At 37.1% G+C, this 19,287-nt stretch overlaps 1 protein-coding gene across 12 annotated transcripts in view; it reads right to left on the reverse strand.

Moving 5' to 3' along the window:
- LOC138710145 (uncharacterized) overlaps window positions 1-19,287 on the reverse strand; it is a 333,732-nt gene that overhangs the window by 90,914 nt on the left and 223,531 nt on the right. For 4 of the 12 annotated variants that reach the window (XR_011335101.1, XR_011335091.1, XR_011335099.1 and 1 more), the window contains exon 1: window positions 8,906-9,384. The exons of 2 other annotated variants lie outside the window; for them this stretch is intronic. The gene's annotated coding sequence lies outside the window, so the exon portion shown is untranslated. 6 more of the 12 variants (XR_011335100.1, XR_011335094.1, XR_011335098.1 and 3 more) reach the window with 6 other exon arrangements.

A 19,287-nucleotide genomic window follows, 5' to 3' on the forward strand; every position in this document is an offset into this window, starting at 1 on the left:
TTCCCACCCCCACCGTTCAATAGTAAAATGCACAGTCATTCTCATTCTGGGTATGACTTGTGATTAAAAATTTCTGTGCTATGACCAGGGAAAGGAAGTTCATGCCCTGAAAACGTGAAGAATATGTATGCATTTATGCCGTAAAAATAGATAAATATGCTACAAAATATGCATTATCAGTCTGAGAGATTATTTTAACAGAATAATAAGGTATAGGTAACTTACGTTTAGTCTATGGATTTTGAAGTGGTTGCCTCATTGCTGTATGCTCCATTTATGCTGTTACAGTTCACAACTAAGCAGTGACGTATGTTTTCTGTTGTCATTCTTCGCCTGTCGTCTCTCAGCATAGCTTTGTAGCGCGAAAAACTTCATTCTACGTCACAAAAAGTAAGAGGGGTTTGCACAAAATCTGGGAGCTGTTCTATAGAAATTTTGTTGGTTTTTGGGGTGTTTTTCCTTCGAGTAGGCTATATCTTGAATTTCTTTAAGCTGATAATAGCCAGGGTTTTTGGAAAGAATATTTGCTGTTTTCTCGTTCACTTATCTCCTACATTTCCTGGAACTGATGTTAAACTGGACATTGTTCTATCGAAATCTGCTAAAGACTGCAATAAAGGAATACAAATTGCTAACTTGAGAGGCTTCCCATGAAGGCGTCATCGTTACGTTCAAAATTCATAAACATAAATTAGTCTTGTTTACGAGGTTACAAACTTTTAAAAATGAGGGAAAGACAAATAAACATTCATAATATGGAGTTTCCCTGCATAAATGTTAAAATAAAAGGCAAAATATGCACTTTTATGCACAATAAAAGTAATATCATTGTATTCAGAAATTTGTGATTCATGTAGATAATCTTTCAGCATATTCACACAACGATAGAGAACAAATATGCAAATGCATGAACTTCCTTTCCCTAGTTATGACATTATATGACTCAGGTTAGTTACGCAGTACAAAAGTAATGAGGAAATGAATTTGTTCTTGTTTTGTCCAGCACAATTGTCTAAAAACAAAATTACCTGGTTTGTTACTGTGTTTGGCAAACAAGTAAGAAATTTATAGAGACATGTGTCAATCTGATTTGAACTTCTTTTGGCCAAGCCCTCATGTCAAAAATAACAATGGCCCTGGCTGTTTGTGATGTCATTCATATATATATTTTCCCCTGCAATTATTTATACTCGCTTTATCATCTTTGGTCACATCGTGAGTTAATCTTCTGGGTGAAATCCGAAGGCCTGTGTACTATTGTTGAGACTAGTTCTATTGTTGTGAACTAGATGGCGACTGTATATGTATTACTGATTTGTTATGGACACTGCCTGCTGGATCACATCCTATGGCTGTTTACACTGCCTGCTCAATCAACGCTTATGTGCGAGTCTTGAAAAAGTTATTTTGCCGCTAGGTGGCAGGTAGTGCCCACCACTATTAACATTATCAATATATGCAGAATACCCTAAAATAACTATTATTACGAAGTCTTAGGTACTAGAAGAGACAAGGGCTTATGGAAACGATGGCCCAGGGTGTCCGAATCCTTCCGCAATGCTTAATATGTAATACTATTAATACTGAAATTAAAACTTAATTTTTTTTCTAAGCGATACTACATCCAAACAAGTAGGCCTATACTTGCTTTAGGCATTTACTAAAATTATTATTAAAATCAATTAACGTAATAAAAATAATATTTGAAACTTATATAAAATATTTCAACAAGTTTAAACATATTTACGAAAAAATATATGCTTCCTTTAACCGAGCTACAAGATTATTGGAAATCACGGTTTGAATTAACGACAGTATGTGGTATCTTCCTGCAGTATCTTCCAATCCATGAAATTGTTATACGGACACTTGGTCTACTGTTTTATTAAGTTCAGTATTGCCACAAAGTAACTTCCCCATATATAAAAGGCCCATTTGAAGTGTGATAAATTTTGCGCTCATTAAAAAATTCTCCCCCGTCCCCGAAAAGAAATGCCGAGTAAAATACTGTAAACAGATAATTTATCGCTTATGTTGTGTACAGTAAAAAATTTGTACACATTTTTCATGAAACGTATTGTTGGTCCTGCTTCTGAAAAATTTACCCGAGATGTCAGACGTAGGACTATATGATTGTCCTTTATATAGTCCAAAGTGCTTGTAACTTCCAGTGAAAATGTCTGTACAGCATAAAGAACGTTCATTTCCTCAAAGGAACTGGGTTCGACATGCTTCCTCATTAGAAATCGAATGGGTTTCACAGCTAAGTCCTTTTGTATCCTGTATATTTCCTTGATGAATTTTGAACTGATCATTCCTTCTCTGTCTGCTATATCCTGGTCTAGAAACTGTGAACGGATGTTTTTGATGATGTGACAGTAATCAAAACTTAAATATAAATTATGTTGCAAGTTACATGGGTGTGCTACGCAAGGCTGTAGATCTCCGCTGCCTAAACCCTTAAACATAGCAGTATTAGTTCTATGGTTATCAGTTACAAGCCGAAGCACATGAAATCCAAGTCTTTACAGCTTTCAACACTTGCTGAACTAATAAGAGCAGATCATTTCCTTGCAAATTTCGTACCATGAAATATGCTGCCGGTATTGTGTACTTGGTAAATAATCCATGAATAACTAAACACAGAAGTTTGTTGGCTAAGACGGGATTTATTCCTATTTCTTTATTAGAAACTCCTTCAGCTTCGACTAAACCAAAAATTTTATCCTTTTCTTTATTATAAAGCAAGCTTTCTTTTATTGCCATTTCATCGCATATAAGAGAAACTACTTTCTCAGTTTCATTCAATTTTGTGGCTTCTAACTTAAGTGTCTGTTTAATTAAAGGGGAAACACCAATGCCATATTCCGTTGAGCCCATATGCCTATCTAATATGCTGCGCGACGGTGCTTGTATTAATTTCAAATTTCTTCCAAAGTCGTAGCCTTTAGGAGGCGATATTCGCCAACATAAGCAGTACCGAATAATTGGCTCGGACCATTTTGGACGATTTTTTTTTTAATTTCTAATTTGATCCAGTATATATATGCAGCCATTTTGTAGCCATCATGTGCTGATTCCTTCCTGTTATCTACTGACTTTCTCTCAGGTAGCTCAGTTGGTAGAGCAACTGGCTACGGACTAGAAGGTCCGGGGTTCGATCCCAGGTGGTGACAGGATTTTTTCTTGTTGCCAAACTTTCAGAACGGACCTGAGGTTCACTCATCCTCCTATAAAATTGATTAACAGGTCTTTCCTGTGGTGCCGACCACACCACCTCATTCTAGTGACGAGGTCATGGAAACCATGGGGCTATACCTCCATGTCCCCTAAGTGCCTTCATGGCATATTACAGGGATACCTTTACCTTTTACCTTTTACTGACTTTGTCTCAGTATAGCTATTAATTTCTTCCTTCGCCTCTTGAAGTTCCTTCTCTATTTCCACAATTTTGTTTTCGAGTCTGTACACTTTCGCTCGAAGATTTTTATTTAATTTTTTATGGTATTCCAGTTCACTTAATCTTACAGTATTTACATGAACAGCAATATGTCTGGAATATACGTTTACATCTGCCTTTGTCTTTTATAATTTCGGCTTCTATGTCTTTCTCACGATATTCGGCTTCAATGTCCTCCTGACATTGTGCAGCCAATCTTGAGACGTTGTTCTTCTCGGAGAATGATGAACTTGAGTTTCTGACTTTTCTCTTCCTCTTGTTAGAAGGTTTCTTGTATGAAGGATATCCAGGAAATATACTTGGTATCGACAAATTTTTCAGTTTCCTATATTTTGTATCTTCTTTAAAATCTTCTTGTTTGAAGTGTAAACTACACACACATGAACAATCAGAAGGAATCCACTTACTTCCTCTTTTGTCACCTTCTCTTGATATAATATTTAACCTTTAACCACTTTTCCCGCAGCTCACTATTAGATGGAAATTCATGAAATGATAATCTTCTGAATTTCAATTTTCCTCTGTGCGCTTTGCAGAAAGGGGCACAACAAGACACCATTGCAAATATATTATAATTAATATTGTTATTTCAGGAAACCAAGTTTTATATCTCACAAAATTAAATGTATTTCAAACCGAATGTTCCTTTCTTCCAATGTAGCCTATTTTAAAGAAGAAAATCATATCATTAATAAACAATAACTGACAAACACTGTAATTACTTCTAAGATGTCAAATAAGAAAGTATAATTAATTCTACACATTTAGTACAGCCAATTCAACGGCAGTTACTTGCTGCGCTCTAGTGTCGAAACTGGACAATAATGTCCACACGAAACTCAATGCTAAGGAAGAGGAATGAGCAGGCAGTTACGCAGCCAAAGGATGTGATCCAGCAGGCAGTGGTTATGGATAAGATTTCGATGATGAATGAGACCGGTGATATTCAGAGACATTGTGCCCCGAATCTCCTGGCATTTGGCTTACGGTTGAGGAAAACCCTCACCACAGAGGTGGTCATATTCATATATTGTGAGTTTGTAACAGACAGTTTTCTTTTATAATATAAAGATGAACACTCACCACAAGATGAAAGAAGTAGCCTACGACCTGAAGATCAGAGTAGCACAAAACTTTGCTTGGAGCCTGTTTTGCTGATTCAATATCTTTAGTCTTTGTAGCCCTTGATGTTTCTCTTCTTTATATCTCTATTATAACTTTCTTGCAGGTTTAATTTCTCTGTTTCTGTACTATTCTTATATGCAGTATATATACAACATTGAACTTTCTTAGGGATATAAAATATGAAGGATTAAAGTGAATTAAATACTAATGTGTAAGAATATGCACGATGATTAATATTTCAATACTACATCGATGGTGAAGACAAAATTAATAACAACATTATGTTTAACACAATGCAGGCAGCATTATGCTACCATTATTGTAAGTACTGCAAGGTGTGCAAAATCTAAACTCGAAGCATGGATATTTTCAGTGCGAAAGTGTTACAAGTCAAAATGGAACATTGCTTTTAGCAACAGTTGAGAATGGAAAACTGTTACAACGTAAAATATAACACTTTCCAATTGAAAAAAAAAAAAAAAAACTAAATAGCATAACTTTAAAACTGTTATATGTGCATTTATGTCCTAGTAGGAAATTTTTAGAGTTGTAACAGTTACCCTCATCTAAAGATTAAGAAGATTAAAATTGAAATAAAACCTAATAATTTTACCCTTCTAGGGAGAAGATCTAAAAATATCAATATTCATGCACGTACAGTAGAATTATAGAAACACATACTTAGTGGTCAGTAATAATAATAATAATAATAATAATAATAATAATAATAATAATAATAATAATAATATTAAAAATAATAATACATTATTCAGCGTGGCAATTAATGTTTCTATATACATACTCCTAATTGAACCGTTGAGCAAAGTAAACATAATAGCCTATTACATTTTGTCTGAAAGAACAAGAAAAACGTTCTTCATTCTTTACGATACCACCTCTTATTGCTTGTAGAGACACAGTTTGTAGAGCGACATGATACTGCCACTGCTTGCCTTCAGTACGTGAATGAAACACACAGCAATGTACAGTAAGCTCCTCGTACCCGTTTGAATGTCTCTGATTACACGATGTAATCACGAAACCCACTTTGGTCACCGCTGTTCTAGAGGAATAGAGGAGAGGATGCGTAACTATTTTGTATACGAACATATCTGTACCTGCGCTGTGATGTACTTTGTATCAGACAACCTCATTCAGTTTATAGGTAGCTGAATTACAAAGCCTAATTATTATTATGGGGTGTATACAGCAGTAGCGGCTCGTGACTGAAAAAGTAGGTGAAGCACAAAATTGTTGCAAGGTTTTCAAAGCTCATGTAGGCTAGTTGCATTGATAATCGGAAGTCTATGTAACTAAAGTAATTCTCTCCCATAAATTCCCATGCCCTTCAATCGTGAAAGTGATTTAATTGTATTTATGTCTGCCAGTTATCAATGCACTTACCGGTACATGTCAATTAAGATATGAAGAGTCCACTGCAAGAATGATGGATGTCATTTGCAATATATATTTTTCAGGAGAAGCAATTGAAAGTTTGAAATGCTTAGCGATCAAAGCTTAACTGTGATTTTCCGATCATTACTGGACAATGACTATCAGTGTTAATGCCATATAACTCTCTATGTACAGTCTATATGTCTTAAGCTATACATTAACAGTCTTGGTTCATTTCCGACAAGAAAGTGACATCCATCATTCTTGCAGTGGACTCTTCATATGCTTATTGCTTACCTATCTTTACACTAAGTTGATCCTCCATAGCTTCAGGGCTGCGAACCTGCCAATAACGTTCTCATGGAGGGGCTGTGATTCCATCATCTTGTCCAACATATCTTTTTGGAGCGAAATATTCCCTAACGCTGACAGTCTCTACTGTGACATTGAGTTTCTTTGTTTTGTTTTTATTCGTTTTAAACACGAGAAGCTCCTCTCGACCGGTACGCTAGTAAGACGGTAGTATTAAAATGAGGGAATATAACTTATACACTTCTCCAAATACATCTTTGTGTCACGAAGAAGTCTATTTTGTCCAATATTCTTTTGAGAAGGTTAACTCCATATGTAGATGAAATTATCGGGGATCATCAGTGTGGTTTTAGGTGTAACAGATCGACTATTGACCAGATATGTTGTATTCGACAGATAATGGAGAAAAAATGGGAGTATAAGGATACAGTGCATCAGTTATTCATAGATTTCAAAAAGGCATATGACTCGGTTTTTACCGGATTTTAATGAAATTCATACTGCTGAAGGAATGTAATAAATCAACATTCTGTGCAAAATTTCAGTTCAATCGAACAAATAGTTTCTGAGTTCTCAACATTTTAATTATGATATAATATGCAAATTCAAAATGCTCTACGTCAATCACATTTTCAGTATAGGCCGTAAATTTTTTTTCCTACTTTATTATACACTTATTAATAATTCCAAGTTGTCATTTCAACTTTCAATCACTTTATGTTGAAATAAAAAAATTATTAATTATGTGCTGCCCATTCCGCTGAAAATTTTGCATATTTTGACTTTTAACAACCATTAACGGGAATATTTTTAATTCTACATAAAGAGTGAAAACTACAGTTTTTTAAGCAGCTTTCGAAGTGTGTGTCTTCCAAATTTGAAAACAATCAGATGAAAATTATGTGTCACAGAGCATTTTGAAGGTATAAAAATGTAGTTTTAAGATAGAGGCAATTTTTTAAAATAAGACATGCATATAATGTACTTACATAACTAGAACAGCCCAGCACCATATGTTTGGAATTCCTTTTTCTTTTCTTTCTTTTCTGCTGCACCTTTGTTCAATTTTCTAGTTCACTGTGCACTTTTTTGTTTCTCTGCCCTTTTCCATTCACTCGTATGAGTACGCTTTCTGTCCCGCCTAGCCAGAATATTCTTTGCTACCTCTGTCAATTTCCCCTCCCCAATTGTTATTTTTACAAGTTGACTTTGCAGGCACCCTATATTAAATTCAGCAACTGCACTTGCCACTGCAATATTAATTTTGATTTTTGAGACAAATGTGTCTTTAGGACATTTTCTCCATATAAGAGAATGGACACTCATTCGCATTCTGGGTAGCGCCACGTGTACATTTGCTGAAGACTTCAGGACTGGACAGACGTTCGTAAAGGGGTAACAGTTATTAGGGTTGCTTCTGATAACTGGAGTTCATGTTCTGGTGACTATGAGGCTCCTCTCCCTTTGCCTTACTCCGGTTATAAAACACCAAGAGTCCAGTCCAGTTGGACTTCTGTCGTGATGAGGCTTTTCATCTGTCGACACTGAATGTGCCAAGGTTGCAACAATCCCCCTCCCTATTGCTCTGACATCAGGCATCCCATTTACAATTGCAGCCCTATAATAATTTGTCATTGCAGAAATGGCATTTTCATTTAATTTTCCAACACCCCGCCCGCCAAGCTTAACACCTTGAGATTTATTTTCTTTTACTAAATTTCTCAAACCAGTGCCCATTCTCTTTGCAACATGATTGATGCATTCCTCTTTACTTATTGCAACATCTGCTCCATACACAGCCAGTTTTGACAAATGCTGGTATGTCTTCGCATCCCCATCAGAGAGTATTGTAGTGTATCGCATGCTACATTCATTTTCAGACCTCAACCATAGCCTCTCTGCTGCAACCATCTCCATAGTATTGGAGCTACCTGTGTAATTTTTGTTGCACTCCCCAGATTTTTCATGACCATCTAACCAAAATCTGTATTCTGGAGAATTTTGACCTAGATCAGCAGCAGTGAAAGAACATGCGTGGCAAAATTTTGGAAGTCAATACATCTATTACTAACCCTACACCATACAGTGAAATATGGCCACGTTTATACCAGTTACCATCATATGACACTGCTATGTCCACTACATTGCTGGATTTCAGTGTAGGGTCACATACTTCGTGAGCTTGTCATACTGCTCTGAGAGACCGGGAGAGGATTTTTTGGTTATAGCAATCTGTTTCTTTAGCAATTTTGTGAAGATGACTTTGATATGTACCTATTGCCATACCTTTCATGCCACTCACAGAGCAGAATGTCTGCATAGCAGAATAACCTGAATCAGTGCTAACAAAGGTCTCAACCATTTTTTTATTTACTTCAAATGGTGGTCTCTTACTATCAGATATTGTCTGTGGGCTACTGAAGGTCTCACCACAGTTTGTACCACAGGCAATATATTTTACCACTAGTTTGGTTGCAAATCCATTGTTCTCCCTCATTTGCAATTATAAAGCGGTATTGTCACATTCATGACACTTCAGATTTTTTAACAGTTCACCCCACACATTTTTATGAACTAACAAATAATCTGAAGAAAATGCTTGTCCAATCTCACCTGCAGAAGTGGTTTCAAACATCTTTAGCTTCTTGGCGCTTGTTGATACAGAGGTGGATGACATTTCCTAAGGCTCATGGATAGCAGATGGACCTGCCTGACAATTAGGGAGGTTAGATACACCTGGCTGCTGTTGATAGAGGTTAGGCCTAATTTCTGCAGCACATTGTTTTGCAAATTTGCATTTTACAGCATGCTGCGCTTTTCGTGTCCTTTTAGAGGGGCGTTTCTTGTGTGCACGACATCTAGATAATCTTCCCATGCTGTAATCTCAACACTATAATTACTAGAATGACCTACATTAATTTAGGCCTAGACCCTACTAACTTTGTATGTATTACTAATACATATATATGTGAATCTTATAAATCATTTTATATATAACTACAAAATACTATATATATATATATATATATACACTATAAATAGCAATAAAACCACAGTCACTGAGTAAAATATTATAAAACACGTTGAAATTATCTCACGTGCATGCTCCCACAAATAGTAAACAAACTAAAACCGCCAACCGGATATCAAGTATCAACAAAAGAAAATCTGCTTCCTCCCAGCTGCAAGTAGTGCTGCCAGTACACCACTAGATGGGAGAAGTATATAGTTCTTCATATACACTCGAAAAATCTGCGCCGAATTTGAAATATATCACACAGAATGTTGAGAATGCGAACAGAGAACCGCCCACTGCAGCGGACATTTAAAGGATGCGCACGGAGCTTTAAAAATGGCGCTACATTAAAAAATGTAGTAGAAATGAATCGGCCATGAACCAAAGATAATATTTATGGCAAAAAACAAATTTCGACTTTTTTTCAGATTTTGACCAAATTTTCACTAGAGACTTCCCTTTGCATTGATGATCGGAAGTCTATGTAACTAAAGTAATTCTCTCCCATAAATTCCCATGCCCTTCAATCGTGAAAGTGATTTAATTGTATTTATTTCTGCCAGTTATCAATGCACTTACCGGTACATGTCAATTAAGATATGAAGAGTCCACTGCAAGAATGATGGATGTCATTTGGAATATATTTTTCAGGAGAAGCAATTGAAAGTTTGAAATGCTTAGCGATCAAAGCTTAACTGTGATTTTCCGATCATTACTGGACAATGACTATCAGTGTTAATGCCATATAACTCTCTATGTACAGTCTATATGTCTTAAGCTATACATTAACAGTCTTGGTTCATTTCCGACAAGAAAGTGACATCCATCATTCTTGCAGTGGACTCTTCATATGCTTATTGCTTACCTATCTTTACACTAAGTTGATCCTCCATAGCTTCAGGGCTGCGAACCTGCCAATAACGTTCTCATGGAGGGGCTGTGATTCCATCATCTTGTCCAACATATCTTTTTGGAGCGAAATATTCCCTAACGCTGACAGTCTCTACTGTGACATTGAGTTTCTTTGTTTTGTTTTTATTCGTTTTAAACACGAGAAGCTCCTCTCGACCGGTACGCTAGTAAGACGGTGGTATTAAAATGAGGGAATATAACTTATACACTTCTCCAAATACATCTTTGTGTCACGAAGAAGTCTATTTTGTCCAATATTCTTTTGAGAAGGTTAACTCCATATATAGATGAAATAATCGGGGATCATCAGTGTGGTTTTAGGCGTAACAGATCGACTATTGACCAGATATGTTGTATTCGACAGATAATGGAGAAAAAATGGGAGTATAAGGATAGTGCATCAGTTATTCATAGATTTCAAAAAGGCATATGACTCGGTTAAGAGAGAAGTTTTATATGATATTCTTATGGAATTTGGTATTCCCAAGAAACTAGTTCGATTAATTAAAATGTGTCTCAGTGAAACGTACAGCAGAGTTGGTATAGGTCAGTTTCTGTCAGATGCGTTTCCAATTCACTGTGGGCTGAAGCAAGAAGATGCACTATCTCCTTTACTTTTTAACTTTGCTCTAGAGTATGCCATTAGGAAAGTCCAAGATAACAGAGGGGGTTTGGAATTGAATGGGTTACATCAGCTGCTTGTCTATGCGGATGACGTGAATATGTTAGGAGAAAATACACAAACGATTAGGGAAAACACGGAAATTTTACCTGAAGCAAGTAAAGCGATAGGTTTGGAAGTAAATCCCGAAAAGACAAAGTATATGATTATGTCTCGTGACGAGAATATTGTACGAAATGGAAATATAAAAATTGGAAATTTATCTTTTGAAGAAGTGGAGACGTTCAAATATCTGGGAGCAACAGTAACAAATATAAATGATACTCGGGACGAAATTAAACACAGAATAAATATGGGAAATGCCTGTTATTATTCGGTTGAGAAACTTTTATCATCCAGTCTGCTGTCAAAAAATCTGAAAGTTAGAATTTATAAATCAGTTATATTACCGGTTGTTCTTTATGGTTGTGAAACTTGGACTCTCACTTTGAGAGAGGAACATAGGTTAAGGGTGTTTGAGAATAAGGTTCTTAGGAAAATATTTGGGGCTAAGAGGGAAGAAGTTACAGAATGGAGAAAGTTACACAACGCAGAACTGCACGCATTGTATTCTTCACCTGACATAATTAGGAACATTAAATCCAGACGTTTGAGATGGGCAGGGCATGTAGCACATATGGGCGAATCCAGAAATGCATATAGAGTGTTAGTTGGGAGGCCGGAGGGAAAAAGACCTTTAGGGAGACCGAGACGTAGATGGGAAGATAATATTAAAATGGATTTGAGGGAGGTGAAATATGATGATAGAGACTGGATTAATCTTGCTCAGGATAGGGACCAGTGGCGGGCTTATGTGAGGGCGGTAATGAACCTCCGGGTTCCTTAAAAGCCAGTAAGTAAGTAAATAAGTAAGTAAGTAAGGTAATTGTCAAATTTGGAAGTATCAGCAAGGCTGACGAAGAACAATATCCTGTAATTACGATCATGTTCTACATCACTTTTTCCACTGTAGCCGCAGTCTGTACTTTCTCCCTGAGAATTCACTTCTACTTTTTGCTACGTTCAAAATTCTAGCATAGTGCAGTAGACCATCTGAAATTTCCACATTAAGCGAAGAAGTGCTTTCGTCATGGCCCCGAAATGATAATTCCTGCTTGTTTAAATACAAAGCAGCGTCGATGACTGACCGCATAACATGTCTGTTTAAACAAACATTTTCAATATATTGCACTAACAATAGCCTAGCTTTTTTTTTTCAGGTTATTCCCAATAGTGTTCATATTTTTCTGTAAATTTTTGAACTGCAGCACGCGCTTTAAAAAAATGTTCCGCCGAATTTTCATGTTTTTGTAGAGCACGACTAACATTATTTTAGAAAATCACTGAATCCAGTTTCATTCCACACATGTTTTTTAACTCCAAGTAGTAGGCATGACTAATAATATAGTATTTCAATGTAGTGGCTCCCACACAACCACTCAGTGATGCTTGCTGTACCATGAAGTTGTAAAATTAAGTTCGTATGATTTACCAGCTTGTGAGTTTAACTTTTTACAGTTTATGTCTAAAATTGGTTGAGTTCTGTCTAGAAACAATAGATATCTCTTATACTGCTCACACCAGCGATTAAACGAGGTTTGAATTAATGTACACACTGTGTCATTGAACGGATTCATTTACACATATACAAAAACTATATGTTAGGTCCTAACACACTTATTAGAAATTAATTAAAAACTGAAATGCACTTAATATCTTCACCTAATAAAGTGATAAGTAAAATAAATTATATTTAAAAAATTAGGCCTATCATAACTGAATAGCTCGACATAGGCCTGCCGACACAAAACACGACGAAAACAGACTGAGGAAAGGCAAAAATTCATTCAACTTCCACTAAAAAGGCTGTGTTCGGAATATCAAACTTTCTTTCCATTGCTTTCATAGTATTAATTTTTAATAGAATTTTCCTATGAGGAACAGTAAAATTGTGGCGAGAAGAATAAAAAATTAAAGGAATGAAGATATCAGCACAAAAATTAAAAACATAAAACATAATAGGACCTATATGGGAAGAAGAATTGACGAAGCAGAATTTTTAGGAAAGAATTTTCTTCAGGACGGGCCATGTTGCTGGCCAGACAAGTAGTCGTAAATCTCCGTGTCACCCATTATACAAAGCGCACCGGCTGGGCTGAAGGCCAAACACGTGTTCGTCACAGCAACACCCGTTTCTTGAAGAATGTAGAAGTGCGGGGGGAAATGTCGCAGTCGTTGTCATAGCAACCACCCTAACATAGAAGAACAAAATAATATTTTAAATCTGAGAATCATCGCCTCGTCGCTGCCGCTCAAGGAACTGAGACGTGAACAGCGGGAATATTGAAACAGCCTGGCGATGCTGTACTTGACATTTATTGATTTATAGCGCTGTAGTTTTTAAATTGGATAATTTAATACATGAAATATAAATCAAGTGGCTCGCAAAATAACAAGTGAAATGTTCTTCACCTTCTTCATTCGAATGGCCGCTACTGCTATACAGTAGAACCTCGCTAGTTCGAACCAATTGGGACAGGGATCTGTTCGGATTATCGAAATTTGGGATTAAGTGAGGGACAGGAATGCAAGCAGGGAAACCACGCCTTATCCATCCCCTCCCCACCCCTCACTGATCACCCTCTGTTCAGTTTCATGGTCGGAAGAAGCTTGGGCTACAGATTATCATAAAATTATAGCAAACAAGAACTTACATTCATTCATTAGTGATAAAATAAGTTGTAGTACTGCATATACCTGTATAACCTGTTTCGTATTTACTTTTAAATATTTACGAAGACTTTCGGTATTTTTTTAGTTTTCCATTGTTCTCTTCTATTCTCTGTTCCATTCCAGCTTGGGCTGATTAGTTGGTTTTGTCCGAGATTTTCCCCAAACGTAAGACGAATGTCAGGTAATCTGTGGGGAATCCTCGAGCTCATTTCGCCAAATACCACCTCGCTATCACCAATTCCATCAGCACTAAATAACCTAGTAGTTGATACGGCGTCGTTAAATAACCAAATAAAACAAGTGTATTATATTATTCCTTGAACTTCATACCGCCACCGGCGTAGCTCAGACAGCTGAGACGCTTACCAGCCGATTCGGAGTGCGCTCGGGAGTGGGTTCGATTCCCGCTTGGGCTGATTACCTGATTGGGTTTTTACAGAGATTTTTCCCAACCGTAAAGTGAATGTCAGTTAATCTATGGCGAATCCTCTACCTCATTTCGCCGAATATTATCTCGCCATCACCAATTCCATCGACGGTAAATAACCTTGTAGTTGATACAGCGTCGTTAAATAAGCAATTAAAAAACTTTCCGTATCAGATTCTAGAATGCGCGCAAACTTGGATCCGAGAGCGGAACTGTGGACTCATCTTGCCCGCCGACAGAGCAGGCTCGTAGGGACAGGACGTGCACGGGTCCGGGGCTGTGGTGCCTCCCCTCTCTCTGAGGACCGCGTCCGGATAGATCCCCAAATCCTGATGAATGACGTCTGAGTGGATTCCAGATTTGATTTCTACCTATGTTTACCTAACGTCCGAGTTGATTCCCTTTGCTTGTATAGAGTCAGCGAGAGGGTGATGTTTACATAATGTCTGTGTTGATAACTTCTGCCTGTAGACTGTAGAGGATCAGCGAGAGGGTGGTGTTTGCCTGTCGTATGCTGAGGAATTTAGTGCTGCAGTAATCTGTGATCGAATATTTTACGAAATGGAACTATAAAAATTGGAGATTTATCTTTCGAAGAGGTGGAAAAATTCAAATATCTTGGAGCAACAGTAACAAATATAAATGACACTCGTGAGGAAATTAAGCGCAGAATAAATATGGGAAATGCGTGTTATTATTCGGTTGAGAAGCTTTTGTCATCTAGTCTTCTGTCAAAAAATCTGAAAGTTAGAATTTATAAAACAGTTATATTACCGGTTGTTCTGTATGGTTGTGAAACTTGGACTCTCACTTTGAGAGAGGAACAGAGATTAAGGGTGTTTGAGAATAAGGTTCTTAGGAAAATATTTGGGGCTAAGAGGGATGAAGTTACAGGAGAATGGAGAAAGTTACACAACGCAGAACTGCACGCATTGTATTCTTCACCTGACATAATTAGGAACATAAATCCAGACGTTTGAGATGGGCAGGACATGTAGCACATATGGGCGAATCCAGAAATGCATATAGAGTGTTAGTTGGGAGGCCGAAGGGAAAAAGACCTTTGGGGAAGTCGAGACGCAGGTGGGAAGATAATATTAAAATTGATTTGAGGGAGGTGGGATATGATGGTAGAGACTGGATTAATCTTGCTCAGGATAGGGACCAATGGCGGGCTTATGTGAGGGCGGCAATGAACCTCCGGGTTCCTTAAAAGCCAGTAAGTAAGTAAGTAGTAGTCTGTGATCATGGAATATAGGCTAAGTAGGGGCGAATGTTGATGAAAAGTCATCCTCTTATTTTTCACACTAGGACGATGTCTATTAATATAGAAATCCTTCCTATGTTAATATCAACGTAAAAAATAATTCCTTATATTGCATTTTTTTATGTTTTTGAACTGATAAGTCAATTTTATATTTTTTTTTTCGCAATTTATTGGTCATTTTTAATACTTTGAAGAACTTTTAGATCATTTGGATTGCATTTTAATTTCCTCTTTACCAATAGGTCTGTTAATTCATTTTCTAAGCAAATAGATCAGTTGTAATTACCTACTGAATAAATGAATGACAGTGAAGTTTGAGTGTTGTAGTTTGGAATAGACTCTGAAGTCCATCCCTCATTCCACCGAAGGCTTCAGTTCACACGACGGAAGTAATATAAAATGCTTGACAACAGATTAGTTTAAGTCCCTACAGTCTCGGCTGCGCGGAACGAGGAAACCGAGACAAATTGAACGCTGCGCTTGCCGCCATGATGATGAAGAGCAGACGCATAATAGCAGTACATAAATCACACAATTTAACGCTGTGATGATCTAAAATTGACAGATTATGGCCATTTTCGACGTTTAATGTAAAATTAGGACAAAATAAATATATTCAAAGTTTCATTGATGTGGGTCAGAGCATTAAAGGAAAGAAAATACGTACGCAGCAATTGATAGAAAACATGTTCATACATCCATAAATAGCCCTACACAATACACATTATATTGGGTGTTCATTTCAAAGTGTGTCATGACGTCACTGTTGATGAGTCAGCGATTTGAAGCGAGTTTCAGCTTTTGTGTCACAGAAGTTGCCTATTAATCAAGGCGTTCAATCTGTACTTGATAACGTGTACGGTATAACTTGAACGTCGTAGCAACAGATGACGGTCTGTAAGGTGTGCTACCATAACCTCTTTCGAACTGTGCTTTTCGCGGCCAAGTCGTACGCAGGGTATTTGTTATCATCGGTTGCGTACGGCAACATTCCACAACACAAATCAAATGCTCCGTGCCCATGTTGACCGTCGAAATTAATGTCAACAAATACGTAAATAGTCGTCTTAACCCTCTCCCCATATCCCGACAGTAAGAAAAAACTCACCTCGGTACATGTTTCGAAACAGTTCACATTCCTGCCACTACCGGCGTTACCGTACGTATCGGTAAGTATTCTTCTGAATGAACGCCGTACTTGCTAGGCAACTTCTCTGGCACATATGTAATACACCTCTGCGGAAGTGTAGGAAGATTGAATTCTCTAGGCTCATCAACTAGCCACATGACGGCATACAGCGAGTCATGACACGCTTTGAACTGGACACCCAGTAGAATGTATAATTTTACGTTAATCAGCATATTGTTAGGTTTCAGAGAATCAAAAATTATATTAACATACATTACTCTTAGATCACAAGACGTAAATACATGCACCTTGATTACACAAGTTCTTATTATAATCAAATTCTTAAGTGAAATAAATATGTGATAATCAGTATAGACCTGTTGTTAAGTTTTAGAGAATCGAAAATTATTTTACCGGTACTTTTAGACCACAGGACATAAGTAACCACGCAAAATATAATGCGCAAAGGTAGCCAAATTACATTGAATTTATAAGTCATTCTTCAATTAATAAAGGGAATGCTATCAATTATAAAAAGTAATCTACCAGTACCTAATACATTGCAAATAATAGGTAACATGAAGCCCTAAAAACCAAACATAATCACATTATGCAAAATAAAAAACATACTTTTTATGAGTGGATTTCTTTACATACTGTATTGTTATTTTAAATAAATAAATACGTATCATTGCTTGCGGACTGATAGTATCTGCATAAGCTGTGTGAGAATGTTTTGTGTTTATTTGGTTCCACTTACAGATGTGAACAGTGATTTTCTATTACGAAAATAAACAAATCTCAAACAAGAAATGACGGCTTTTAACGGCAGTTCTTCGCATAGCTTGTGCTAAGACAGTTTCTCCAAATCTTGAGAAATTGAGTAATATGAATTAACGTGCAACAGACATGTTTTGTTTTGTGTTTAAGGAAGTGTTTCATTACTTTGTGTGCTTATTCAGTTTGGTAGAATAACATTTTCTTTTGAAACATATAGTACGTACGCAACTTGAATAAACCGGTTTTCGTGCACTCTATAAGCTCACTTCTCTCGTAGTAGGGCCTGCACCGTGCAAGCACAGTCTAGTATATACAGTCGCGAAGCTCAATACGTAGTAAATATGCAAACATTACATAGTTGCTCACCACTAGGATCGCTAATATCGCCTCATTACAGGCAATGCAAAATAGTGCCGTCACAGTCTATTGTTTCTAGCACCTCAAAACTCAAGCTTCGTGACTGTATATAGTAGACTGTGGTGCAAGCACAGAGTGCATAATTCTGCCCAACCCTGCTCTATATCTCCTACATAAATACACCTTCAGTAATAGAAACTCCACACTAGATGGCATCAACAACGATGTTAATTCCGAGCATTGAAACAGAGTTCAAGCAGACGTTCCCTCAACACGACACAGTTAACCAGCGTTGAGTGAAATCAACAGTAAACAGAGAGCAGTGAACCGTCAGTGCAGTGTACCTACATCAATGTTACGAACGATATCCGTATAGGTTAATGTTAATAATGATTTATTACTACAAAACATCACATCGACAATTCAAAAGTACGAATGAAGACGTGAATTAGATTCAAGGTGAGCACTAAAATTACATATTACCTAGCACTAAAACTACATATTATCTGGCACTAAAATTACATATTATCTATAGGCCTATATATTTGTGTGTCAATGCTTCCACATACCTGCAAAGACGATATTCATTGCATTTACGATACAGCCGGGGGCTTGTAGCCTCCTCTGCCCCCAAGATACCTTCGCCATAACCCTTCTATACAGACGTCAAAAACCAACATAATGCATAACAAACATAGATAAAATTGTCAGAGTTAACAATAATGCCGTCAACACCTGTGGAGTAACGGTCAGCGCGTCTGGCCGCGAAACCAGCTGGCCCGGGTTCGAATCCCGGTCGGGGCAAGTTACCTGGTTGAGATTTTTCCGAGGTTTTCCCTCAACCCAATACGAGCAAATGCTGGGTAACTTTCTGTGCTGAACCCCGGACTCATTTCACCGGTATTATCACCTTCATTTCATTCAGACGCTAAATAACCTGAGATGTTGATACAGCGTCGTAAAATAACCCAGTAATAAAAAAAAAACAATAATGCCTACGAGATTTGAGAGTAGTTCAAAAGTGGCACATGTGAACAGCTGGCATCTTCTACGCAATTACCAGACGCCCGCTCCGGTATTGTGCACTTAAGCCTACTTTGATCTAAAGGTACCACCAGTATTTTATTCTTCGGACTTCGTACAAAATTACTGGGAAAGTATCACACTTCAAGCAAAATGACATCATTACAATAAACTGCATCATAGTTCTGTTTAATAGTAAAGCTTAAAATTTACTACGAGATATAAACTCCTAGTCATAAGAACTCTCACGACAGTATTATGAGGAAGTATTTTAAAAAGATAATCATGAAAGCAAGTTTTGCTGCTGTTCGATATTAACCTTTCGCTGTCAAAATGTAGGCTACGTCGAGCAATGTTATACAAAAACAACAATTATGATTTAAAAACTTTCCGCGTATCTGCATTACATTCGTCATATGAAGTCTTCACGTTTAGCCAGGTTTTTTTTAGAAGAGTTCTACTCCTTGCTTTGCGATTTTGTTAGTCTATGTCAATCGAGCCTGTGTGTAATGTGTCATGTATATATACACTGCACGCGAACATTAATATGGTTTCATAATATCGCGCTACCCAATATTATCTCATAGGCTATTTCCACGTAAACAATGAAGAGAAGAATTAGAATGCTTGGTTCTAAACCTCGGACGCAATATCAATACAGAGTGTAAGGGGTATAAGTTCTGTCCTTTT

The sequence above is a fragment of the Periplaneta americana genome, chromosome 12 (genome assembly GCF_040183065.1).
Source record: "Periplaneta americana isolate PAMFEO1 chromosome 12, P.americana_PAMFEO1_priV1, whole genome shotgun sequence".
In the NCBI taxonomy this organism is placed as follows: domain Eukaryota; kingdom Metazoa; phylum Arthropoda; class Insecta; order Blattodea; family Blattidae; genus Periplaneta; species Periplaneta americana.